This window comes from Dendrobates tinctorius, unplaced genomic scaffold, assembly GCF_039654945.1.
Source record: "Dendrobates tinctorius isolate UK_male_01 unplaced genomic scaffold, ASM3965494v1 ptg000032l, whole genome shotgun sequence".
NCBI classification, from domain to species: Eukaryota; Metazoa; Chordata; class Amphibia; order Anura; family Dendrobatidae; genus Dendrobates; species Dendrobates tinctorius.
In genome coordinates this window covers 45,868,425-45,880,619 of record NW_027361700.1, presented here as the reverse complement: position 1 = coordinate 45,880,619, position 12,195 = coordinate 45,868,425, and positions in this window count along the sequence as shown.

Here is a 12,195-nt window from a genome sequence, read left to right as displayed (position 1 = left end):
CGCCATTACTGGTGGCCTTCGCTTCGCAAGGTTGTTCAAGGCTTTATTGTCTCCTGTCCTTCTTGCGCCCGGAACAAGGTTCCCCGGCATGCTCCCGCGGGACTCCTGCATCCGTTACCAGTACCTGCAAACCCATGGATTTCGTCACTAACTTGCCTCCTTCGTCTCGATGTACTGTGATTTTGGTGGTCGTGGATCGATTTTCCAAAATGGCCCACTTCATCGCTCTGCCAGGTCTACCTACCGCTCCCGAATTGGCGAAGATCTTTTTGCGTCACATTTTTCGCCTTCATGATTTTCCTCAACCTATTGTCTCGTATCGAGGAGTCCAATTTACCTCCCGTTTTTGGTGAGCTCTCTGCGGATTACTGAAGATAACATTGGATTTTTCCTCAGCCTATCACCCTCAGTCGAATGGTCAAGTCGAGCAAGTCAACCAAGCCTTAACATCTTACCTTCGGCACTTTTCCAATGCTCATCACGACGACTGGGTCTCTCTCCTTCCCTGGGCAGAATTCGCCTACAACAACCATCCAAGTGAAGCCTCTTCCAAATCTCCTTTTTTTGTGGTTTTTGGTCAACACCCCGGCATTCCTCTTCCCGTGTCCCCCTCCTCGGGTGTGCCGGCAGCGGATTCCTTGTTCATAGGCTTCTCTCAGATTTGGAGGGAGACCAAAAGGGCTCTTGAGAGTACCAGCCTCAGAATGAAACGGTATGCCGACAGGAGACGGCTAGACGTTTCCCCGTATCGCCCTGGGGATAATGTTTGGTTAGCTTCTCGATATATCAGGTTGAAAATTCCCTCTTACAAGTTAGGTCCACGTTACATTGGTCCATTTGAGGTCGGAAGCCGGATCAACAACGTGGCCTACAAGTTAAAATTACCCGCCTCACTAAAGATTCCCAACACCTTCCATGTATCTCTCCTTAAACCAGCCGTGTTTAACCACTTTCATTCTGCACCTTCTCAAACCTCCCAACCATGTAGCGCGGATAACACATTTGAGGTGCGGGATATTTTGGCTAGAAAGACTGTTAAAGGGAAAACTCTGGTTTTGGTTGATTGGAAGGGCTTTGGTCCCGAGGAGAGATCATGGGAACCCCAGGAGAATATTGATGCTCCCCGCTTCATGAGACGGTTCCTCTCCAACATTAGGAGGAGGGGGCGTAAAGAGGGGGGTACTGTCATGGCACCGGCTCCCGCTCCTCCTACTTACCTCTCTGCACGCTCTGCCCGGCGTGCTCCTGCTTCTCGGCGCCTCCCCGCGCCCGGCCTCCGGCTCCCTCGGCGTCGGGCACGAGCACACAGCACGCAGCCTCCTGGGTAAGGTGACGCGCTGGCCCTGCCCCCAACATGGCGGCGCCCACCGCTACTTATGTCCGGCGCCTGCTCAGGTAAGACGCCTGATTGTCTTATGCGGTGACGCTGTCTGCTGCAGTGCTGAGGCCCTTTCTCGTCCTCTGCCCGTGCTTGCTAGCGCCTTGGTTCTGCCTGTTCCACTGCCTGCTGGTTCTCGGTCTGTCTCTCCTGTACTCTGCCCTCCCAGTCTCCCTAGGGCTTTCCCTCCTCTGTCCTGCCTCCTGCTTTCCCCCTCTCCGTCTCGGTTATCTGCAGTGCTATATCTTGTGCTTCTCTACCGTTACAGCCTCCGTTCCTGTGCTCTTCCGGCTCTCCGGTCCTGTACCCCACTGGGTCCCTGCCTTGCCTGTTGTCCACGTCTGTGCCTTCTTCCTATTGCCTCAGTCGTCCCTTTGGTTCCGGCAGTTGCGGCTATATCCCCTGGAGGCCTGTCCCTAACACTCCCTGTATAGGGGGTGGTCCTCACCTGGGCACTCGCCTTCGTGGTCTCTGGAGTCGTGACCCAGAGGGTCCACTTTCAGGTGCTCCTTTTCTTTCTCTCAACAGCGTAACACATACATACATACATACTACATAATACATACATGCTACATATATACTACATTCATACAACATACATACATCATACATACTACATTCATACAACATGCTACATACATACAACATGCTACATACATACTACATAACTGCTACATACATACAACATACATACAACATGCTACATACATACTACATACAATACATTCATACATTCATACAATACATACATATAGACATACAGTACATATAACATAGAGTACATACTCACCATCACTTGTCACTTTGATCCCCGAAGCGAGTGTCATCTCACTGTAAAAAATATTAAAATAACAAACAACCCATATACTCCCTGATCCGCAGAAATCCACGAGTGTCCCACGACGATCTCCTGCAGTGCATCACTGAGAGGTTACTATAGTTCACTGGTCTCACTTTATGGCAAAAGCTGCATGGGAACTTTCTCACACAGCAATGCCAAAAGTGAGACTAGGGACTATTTTTTTACAGTGACGGAGGAATACAGTGCGGAAGGATACCTACCTCCCGTCATTGTATTCCTGATGAGCGGTCGCATCAGCTGATGCTGCTGTTCTCCACAGGAGAACGTCGTGGGACACTCGTGGATTTCTGCGGATCAGGGAGTATATGGGTTGTTTGTTATTTTAATATTTTTTACAGATGACACTGGCTTCGGGGATCAAAGTGACAAGTGATGGTGAGTATGTACTCTATATGTACTGAATGTCTATATGTATGTATTGTATGAATGTATTGTATGTAGTATGTATGTTGTATGTATGTATGTTGTATGTCTGTAGCATGTTTTATGTATGTCTGTAGTATGTATGTAGTATGTAGTATGAATGTAGTATATATGTAGTATGTATGTAGTATGTATGTATGTTGTATGAATGTAGTATATATGTAGTATGTATGTATGTTGTATGAATGTAGTATGTATGTAGTATGAATGTATGTTGTATGAATGTAGTATATATGTAGTATGTATGTAATATGTATGTATGTTGTATGAATGTAGTATATAAGAAGTATGTATGTAGTATGTAGTATGTAGTATATATGTAGTATGTATGTAGTATGTATGTATGTTGTATGAATGTAGTATATATGTAGTATGTATGTAGTATGTATGTATGTTGTATGAATGTAGTATATATGTAGTAGAATCATAGAATCATAGAATCATAGAATCATAGAATCGTAGAGTTGGAAGGGACCTCCTGGGCTATCTGGTCCAACCCCCTGCTCAAAGCAGGATTCGCTAAATCATCCCAGTCAGATGTCTGTCCAGCCTCTGTTTGAAGACTTCCATTGAAGGAGAACTCACCACTTCTCGTGGCAGCCTGTTCCACTCATTGATCACTCTAACTGTCAAAAAGTTTTTTCTAATATCTAATCTGTGTCTCCTCCCATTCAGTTTCATCCCATTGCTTCTAGTCTTTCCTTGTGCAAATGAGAATAAAGTTGATCCTTCTACAATGTGACAGCCCTTTAGATATTTGTAGACAGCTATTAAGTCTCCTCTCAGTCTTCTCTTTTGCAAACTAAACATTCCCAAATCCTGCAACCTTTCCTCATAAGACAGGGTTTGCAGACCGGTCACCATTCTGGTCGCTCTTTTCTGAACTTGCTCCAGTTTGTTGATGTCTTTTTTAAAATGTGGTGCCCAAAACTGGACACAATATTCCAGATGAGGTCTGACCAAAGAGGAGTAGAGGGAAATAATGACTTCACGTGATCTAGACTGTATGCTTCTGTTAATACATCCTAGAATTGCATTTGCCTTTTTTGCTGCTGCATCACACTGTTGACTCATATTCAGTCTGTGATCTATTAGTATACCCAAGTCTTTTTCACATGTGCTGTCACTTAGCCCTATTCCTCCCATTCTATATATGCTTTTTTCATTTTTATTGTCCAGATGTAGTACTTTGCATTTCTCCCTGTTAAAAACCATTCTGTTAGTTGCTGCCCACTTCTCCAGTTTATTTAAATCTTTTTGAATCCTCTCTCTCTCTTCTCTAGTATTAGCTATCCCTCCTAGCTTTGTGTCATCAGCAAATTTAATCAGTTTACCCTCAATTCCTTCATCTAAATCATTGATAAAGATGTTGAACAATACAGGGCCCAGGACAGAGCCCTGTGGTACCCCACTTGAGACATTCTTCCAACTGGATGTGCAGCCATTTACGACCACTCTTTGGGTCCGATCACTAAGCCAGTTATGAATCCACCTAACAGTTGCCTTGTCCATTCCATACTTAGTCATTTTTTCAATAAGAATTGTATGAGAGACTTTGTCAAATGCTTTGCTGAAGTCAAGATATACTATATCTACAGCATTTCCATGATCCACCCAATCAGTGATACCGTCATAGAAGGAAATTAAGTTAGTCTGACATGACTTATTAGTTACAAACCCATGCTGACTCTGTTTAATCACTTCATTCTTATCCAGGTATTGACATACATGTTGTTTAATAATTTGTTCAAAGATCTTTCCTGGTATAGAAGTCAGACTCACCGGCCTATAGTTGCCTGGGTCCACCTTCTTCCCCTTTTTGAAGATAGGAACAACATTTGCTCTTCTCCAGTCTTCTGGCACTTCTCCTGTTCTCCAAGAATTTTCAAAGATTATGGAGAGGGGTTCAAAAATTTCTTCTGCTATCTCCTTCAGTACTCTGGGGTGTAATTCATCTGGACCTGGAGACTTGAATTCATTTAGGTTAGCTAAGTGTTTCCTCACTATCTTTCTGTTTATAGATATCCTGGATTCTTCTATCCCTTAATAGGACAGTGAATAACAGTTGATGTTACATTTCCTTTCTGAGAGAAAACAGATGCAAAATAGGAATTTAAAAGTTCAGCCTTCTCAACATCCTGTCTTACCATTTCATCATTTCCATCCTGTAAAAATCCTATAGCATCTTTTACTTTTCTTTTACTTTTGACATATCCCCAAAATCCTTAATTATTGCTTTTGACATCTCTTGCAAGCCTCAATTCATTTTCAGCTTTAGATAATCTGATTTGTGCCCTGCAGGTTCTGCAGACAGCATTATATTCTTCTTTAGATATGCCTCCCTCTTTCCATTTTATAAACATTTTTTTCTTCCTTTTTAGCATGTGCTTAAGTTCTGTGTTCATCCATCCTGGTTTCCTTAAATGCTTCCTATTCTTCCCTCTTTTCGGAATTGTTAACAACTGTGCTTTGAGAATTTCATTTTTCAAGATTTCCCATCCCTCCTGGACATTTTTGTCTTTTAGGATATCCAGCCATTGGATCCCTCCAATTCTCTTTCTGAATCCCTTAAAATCTGCCTTTCTGAAATCTAACCTTGACGTCTGAGTCTTCACAGGTCTTCCGCCTCTAGTTATCCAAAATTCTAAAATAGCATGGTCGCTACCTCCTAGGGTCCCAGCCACTTTTACCTCCTCAACCATTTCCTCCCTGTTTATAAGGATTAGATCCAAGGTAGCAGTTCCCCTTGTTTTCTCCCTTACCTTTTGGAAGATAAAGTTGTCAGCAAGAGAGGATAAGAATTTCCTTGACCTGTTAGTTTTGCCTGAGAGAGATTCCCAACAAATGTCTGGATAGTTGAAATCTCCCATGATAACTATGTCATATTTTTTGGAGAACTTGGCCATTTGATGCATAAAGAGTTCATCCATATCTTCAGCTTGCACAGGCGGCCTGTAGTAAATGCCTGCAATGGTGTCCTTTCCATTGTTATGTCCTTGTATTCTTACCCAAACAGTTTCCACAGAACTCCCAGTCTCTGAAGCTTCAATCTCTGTGCAGATATACTTGTTTCTAACATACAATGCGACACCCCCTCCTCGTTTATCAAGTCTGTTTCTTGCAAATAAGTTGTATCCTTCTAGTCTTGTATTCCAATCATGTGTATTGTCCCACCAAGTTTCAGTGATTCCAATGACATCATATTTCTTTTCCTGTGTTAGTAGTTCCAATTCTCCTTGTTTGTTGCCCATGCTTTGTGCATTAGTATAGAAACATTTTAGTTTGTGATTGGTTTCTCTTTCTCCAATATTTTTATTAATTAGATTCTTTTTTCTTCCTTTCCACTTCTAATAGCAGAGTTCTCAATACCATTTGTCAGGTGTATGGCTTTTTCTGGTCTTTTGCTTCCCTTCCCATGTTGTTCTAGTTTAAAGCTCTCCTTACAAGTGTAGCAAGGCGACTTCCAAATACATGCTTTCCAGTCTTCGTAAGGTGCACCCCATCTCTAGCAAGTAGTCCATCGTATAAGTAGTTCACTCCGTGATCCAGAAATCCAAATCGTTGCTGACGGCACCATCGACGTAGCCAGTTGTTCACCTGCAGAATCTTATTCCACCTCCTTGTTCCATGGCCATCCACTGGGAGGATGGAAGAGAAGACCACCTGCGCTCCCAGTTCTTTCACTTTCTTGCCTAAGTCTTCAAAGTCTCTGCAGATGGTTTCCAGGTCGTTTCTTGCGGTGTCATTTGTCCCCACATGTAGTAGCAGGAATGGGTAGTCATCTGTAGGTCTGAAGAGTCCTGATATCCTGTCAGACACATCTTTAATTTTTGCACCTGGAAGACAGCACATTTCTCTTGAAGTTATATCCGGCCTGCAGATAGCGGCCTCTGTTCCTCTCAACAGGGAATCCCCCATGACCACCACTCTCCGTTTCTTTTTCACAACATTTTTCTTTCTCCATCCGGGAGGACTCTGAAGGCGTACAAGGTTGTTGTTTGTTGGGAAAGTCTTATCCTGATGTATTTCTTCATCGTTTTCCTGCGTGAGAGCCTGGTACTGGTTCCTGAGCAGTATGGGTGATGACTGCCTCCTGATCCTCCTGCTTCTCTGGGTCACATGTCTCCATTCCTCTGTTTCTTCAGGTGCACTTCGAATTTCTTCTCTTTCTGTAACATGAAGAGATAATTCTGCTCTGTCTAAGAACTCTTCACCTTCCTTAATGATCTTCAACGTAGCTAACCTCTCTTCGAGATTTTGCAACTTTTCCTCCAACAGGGACACAAGCTTGCATTTGTGGCATGTAAAGTTTGGCTTTTCCACTGGTAAGTCTGTGAACATGTAGCAAGAAATGCAGCTCACCAAATGGCTCCTGGCCTCTTCCATCTTGAGATTTCTTAAAGACGATGAAAGATGAGCCAAAATTCGCGCGCCGATAGGCGTTAGTATATATGTAGTATGTATGTAGTATGTATGTATGTAGTATATATGAAGTATGTATGTAGTATGTATGTTGTATATATGTAGTATGTATGTAGTATGTATGTTGTATGAATGTAGTATATATGTAGTATGTATGTAGTATGCATGTGTGTTGTATGAATGTAGTATATATGTAGTATGTATGTAGTATGAATGTTCTATGCATGTTGTATGTATGTTGTATGTATGTAGTAAGTATGTACTGACGAAGGAGCTTAGCTCCGAAACGCGCGTCGGGGAGATGTGCCGCCAGCTTACTCTACCCACCAGTGCCAGTTCAGGTAACCTTGAGGATTTTCCTCCCTGTTCCTCTCCCCTCCTCACTCAGTATTTGCTGTGAGAGCTCACTGTACTCTAGCTTGTGTGTGGGGGTGTCTGCTCTTGTTGCATGTGATTGTGCACTCCTGCTTGTGGCTGCTTAGTGACACAATGGCTAGTAATCTTTAATCCCTGTGCAATATACACTCACTGGCCACTTTATTAGGTACACCATGCTAGTAACGGGTTGGACCCCCTTTTGCCTTCAGAACTGCCTCAATTCTTCGTGGCAGAGATTCAACAAGGTGCTGGAAGCATTCCTCAGAGATTTTGGACCATATTGACATGATGGCATCACACAGTTGGCGCAGATTTGTCGGCTGCACATCCCTGATGCGAATCTCCCGTTCCACCACATCCCAAAGATGCTCTATTGGATTGAGATCTGGTGACTGAGGAGGCCATTTGAGTACAGTAAACTCATTGTCATGTTCAAGAAACCAATCTGAGACGATTCGAGCTTTATGACATGGCGCATTATCCTGCTGAAAGTAGCCATCAGATGTTGGGTACATTGTGGTCATAAAGGGATGGACATGGTCAGCAACAATACTCAGGTAGGCTGTGGCGTTGCAACGATGCTCAATTGGTACCAAGGGGCCCAAAGAGTGCCCAGAAAAAATTCCCCACACCATGACACCACCACCACCAGCCTGAACCGTTGATACAAGGCAGGATGGATCCATGCTTTCATGTTGTTTACGCCAAATTCGGACCCTACCATCCGAATGTCGCAGCAGAAATCGAGACTCATCAGACCAGGCAACGTTTTTCCAATCTTCTACTGTCCAATTTCGATGAGCTTGTGCAAATTGTAGCCTCAGTTTCCTGTTCTTAGCTGAGAGGAGTGGTACCCAGTGTGGTCTTCTGCTGCTGTAGCCCATCTGCCTCAAAGTTCGACGCACTGTGCGTTCAGAGATGCTCTTCTGCCTACCTTGGTTGTAACGGGTGGCAATTTGAGTCACTGTTGCCTTTCTATCAGCTCGAACCAGTCTGCCCATTCTCCTCTGACCTCTGGCATCAACATGGCATTTCCGGCCACAGAACTGCCGCTCACTGGATTTTTTTTCTTTTTCGGACCATTCTCTGTAAACCCTAGAGATGGTTGTGCGTGAAAATCCCAGTAGATCAGCAGTTTCTGAAATACTCAGACCAGCCCTTCTGGCACCAACAATCATGCCACGTTCAAAGGCACTCAAATCACCTTTCTTCCCCATACTGATGCTCGGTTTGAACTGCAGGAGATTGTCTTGACCATGTCTACATGCCTAAATGCACTGAGTTGCCGCCATGTGATTGGCTGATTAGAAATTAAGTCTTAACACACAGTTGGACAGGTGTACCTAATAAAGTGGCCAGTGAGTGTAAATACAATTTATATTGAAACCTAATTTAAGGTACTATTGAATTATATTAGGCACACAGAAAGGGTTAACTATACGCTATATTCTGGGAGGCCTGTTTAAACCCTGTGCACTGTAAAATAAATACCTAGTCACCTGAATTTGAGGTGCTATTCTACTCTAATATGCACATAGAAAGGGTTATATCAGGTTATACCCTAGCCAGGTTGATTTGATTCTTTAGAGCTCACATTATGGTTACATTATATATATGAATATGTAAATGCAGAGAGTATGATAAATAGTTCTAATGTGGCACTTGTTATGTAATCCCACAACTATTGTATTTTTACCGCTACTTTATTGGCATTGTTTTATGTTAGAGTTGTTGGGTCAGGCGTGTCTTTTCAGCACTATTGCACTTTATCTCCCCGCACATGTTTCCCCACTTCCCTGTTCTGTCCATGTTTTGCCAATAAAGGGATTTTCTGCCAATAATTTGGATCTGTATGTCGTATTTGTGTGGTTACCACACCCCCCTTCTCTGTTACATAACAACGGATCCCTAGTTGTCCATTTTCTAAACAGCATGTATTTACGGATATTCTTCTTTAGGACGCTGTTTTATACCTTTGCTGTAATATTAAGTATGTAGTATGTATGTATATATGTTGTATGAATGTAGTATATATGTAGTATGTATGTTTGTTGTATGAATGTAGTATATATGTAGTATGTATGTATGCATGTATGTATGTTGTATGAATGTAGTATACAGTGGGGCAAAAAAGTATTTTTTCTCTAGAGGAGATCTGCATGGAGGAATGGGCCAACATACCAACAACAGTGTGTGGCAACCTTGTGAAGACTTACAGAAAACGTTTGACCTCTGTCATTGCCAACAAAGGATATATCAAAAAGTATTGAGATGACAGCTCTTTGGTCTTCACCATAGTGGAGTTTGGAGTCAGACTGTTTGAGGGTGTGCACAGGTGTCTTTTTATACTGATAACAAGTTTAAACAGGTGCCATTACTACAGGTAATGAGTGGAGGAAAGAGGAGACTCTTAAAGAAGAAGTTACAGGTCTGTGAGAGCCAGAAACCTTGATTGCTTGTTTCTGACCAAATACTTATTTTCCACCATAATATGCAAATAAAATGAAAAAAAAACAGACAATGTGATTTTCTGGATTTTTTTTTCTCAGTTTGTCTCCCATAGTTGAGGTCTACCTATGATGTAAATTACAGACGCCTCTCATCTTTTTAAGTGGTGGAACTTGCACTATTGCTGACTGACTAAATACTTTTTTGCCCCACTGTATATGTAGCATGTATGTAGTATGTATGTATGTTGTATGAATGTAGTATATATGTAGTATGTATGTAGTATGTATGTTTTTTTTATTTTTTTTTACATTCAACACATTAGCCGGATGATGGGACTACTACTGTCCCATCATTGGCTAATGTGTCGATCACTGTCATTGTAGCAGGCATAGCCCGATGGGACTTGTAGTCCTATCGGACGATGCCTGCACACACACACAACCCCCGGCAGGCCCGCACAGACCCCCGGCAGGCCCGCACAGACCCCCGGCAGCCCGCACAGACCCCCGACAGCCCGCACAGACCCCCGACAGCCCGCACAGACCCCCGGCAGGCCCGCACAGACCCCCGACAGCCCGCACAGACCCCCGGCAGGCCCGCACAGACCCCCGGCAGCCCGCACAGACCCCCGGCAGGCCCGCACAGACCCCCGAGAGGCCCGTACAGACCTCGCCCGCACACACAGGCACGCACAGTGTCCGCCCACGCACCGCCCACACTCTTCCCCCTTCCCGAACTGGATGTGCAAGTAAAGAAAGGGTTTATTTTCATTCCGATATTTGTGCCTCATTGACTTGCATGGGTTTCCGGTATCGGAATCGGCGATACCCGATATTTTTGGGGTATCGGTCCGATCCAATCCGATCCGATATTTCCCGATATCAGAAGGTATCGCTCAACACTAATCCCTGGTGCTATTGCGCTCTCATCTCTGCTCAGTCAAGTTGTGCTATCCTGATGCCCACATTTGCTACTCTGCTCTTCATTTGAGTAACCATATCTCTGCAAGCAAGATACCAATTTGCCTATAAGGCTCTGCTAGTAACTGCACTTATTTAAGCAAGGTACCATTTTGCCTATCCATCTCTGTATACCTTTGTGTAACTGCACTCCTACAGTAAGAGGGGAATGGCACAGTTGTTTAGGCTATTCCTTTACACACAAATGGCTCAGCTACAACTAGTGCTTCCAGCTCAGCTTACCCTTTTTCTGTCTGGCATCCCCTGTTGTACTTTAGTTAGCATCATCGTCTCCAGTCCGTGCTGCTCATCTTGGCCTACAGCTTAGAGAATCCACCTCACCAGGTGAACGCATAACAATTTTAGTGAATAATGACTTCAGGAGGCTTGGTGGGGACAAGAAGAGGATAATGAGGGGGAAAGATGGATTTTAATAAAATATATTATAAAATTTCTTTATAATTTGTACTATTGCTTTATGCAAAGTTTGTGGATACATCAGTTGCCTCCCAGACATAAGTACCCAATGGAGATGAAACGTTTGCGCTTCCTATTGTCACGCCGTTCTGTTTGTATTTGGTTGTCGGCGTGACAATGCATGTTTTTTGCTTTAACCCCTTACTCCTTTCCCCCTAATTGAGCTAGGATACTGCTGGCTTTTACCTGTATGGAGCCTGCTCGGTTCCCTGCTCTGCTGCGTAGCTTCACATGTGGTGTTGGGTCTTTGCTCTGCTGCTTGACCATTCGCATGTGCGGTGCCTGGTCGCCGCTGTGGAAGCTGTCTGCGGGTTGTGAGGTCATTTGCAGCTGGTGCATGACTTTCCACGTGTGTCTAGGCTTGCAGACGATGCCAGGTGCTCTAAGATGCAGTTCCTGCACTGTGTCATGATCCATGCTGGATCATGATGGATAAAAAGCACAGGTAACCTTTTTTTTTCTTAAGCTGTGCTTAAGTTTGGTTTTTGCCCCCGGTGGCCGTTAGGATTATTACACAGTGGTGTCTTTTGTTCTAAGTTTGCCCCCGGTGGAGGTGAGCGTCATTGCACTCTGGTTTCTTTAGTTAAGTGCACATGATTAATGCAGGTGTGATTGCTCTGGCTCTGCTATAAAAGAGTCACAGGTGTTGCAATCAGGGTTGGTGATAGTGTTCATTTCAACCATCCTTGGTGGAGGAAGGAGCTGGAGAGCATTCCTTGCAGCACTGTCTTAGCCCTGGTGTGGAAGGAGTCAGAGGGGATTTCCTTGTAGCTCTGACAGAGCTTGGTGGCAGCTATTCAGGAGGAAAGCTGCATGCTGGTGGTGGACTCTGTTGCCAGGAGCAA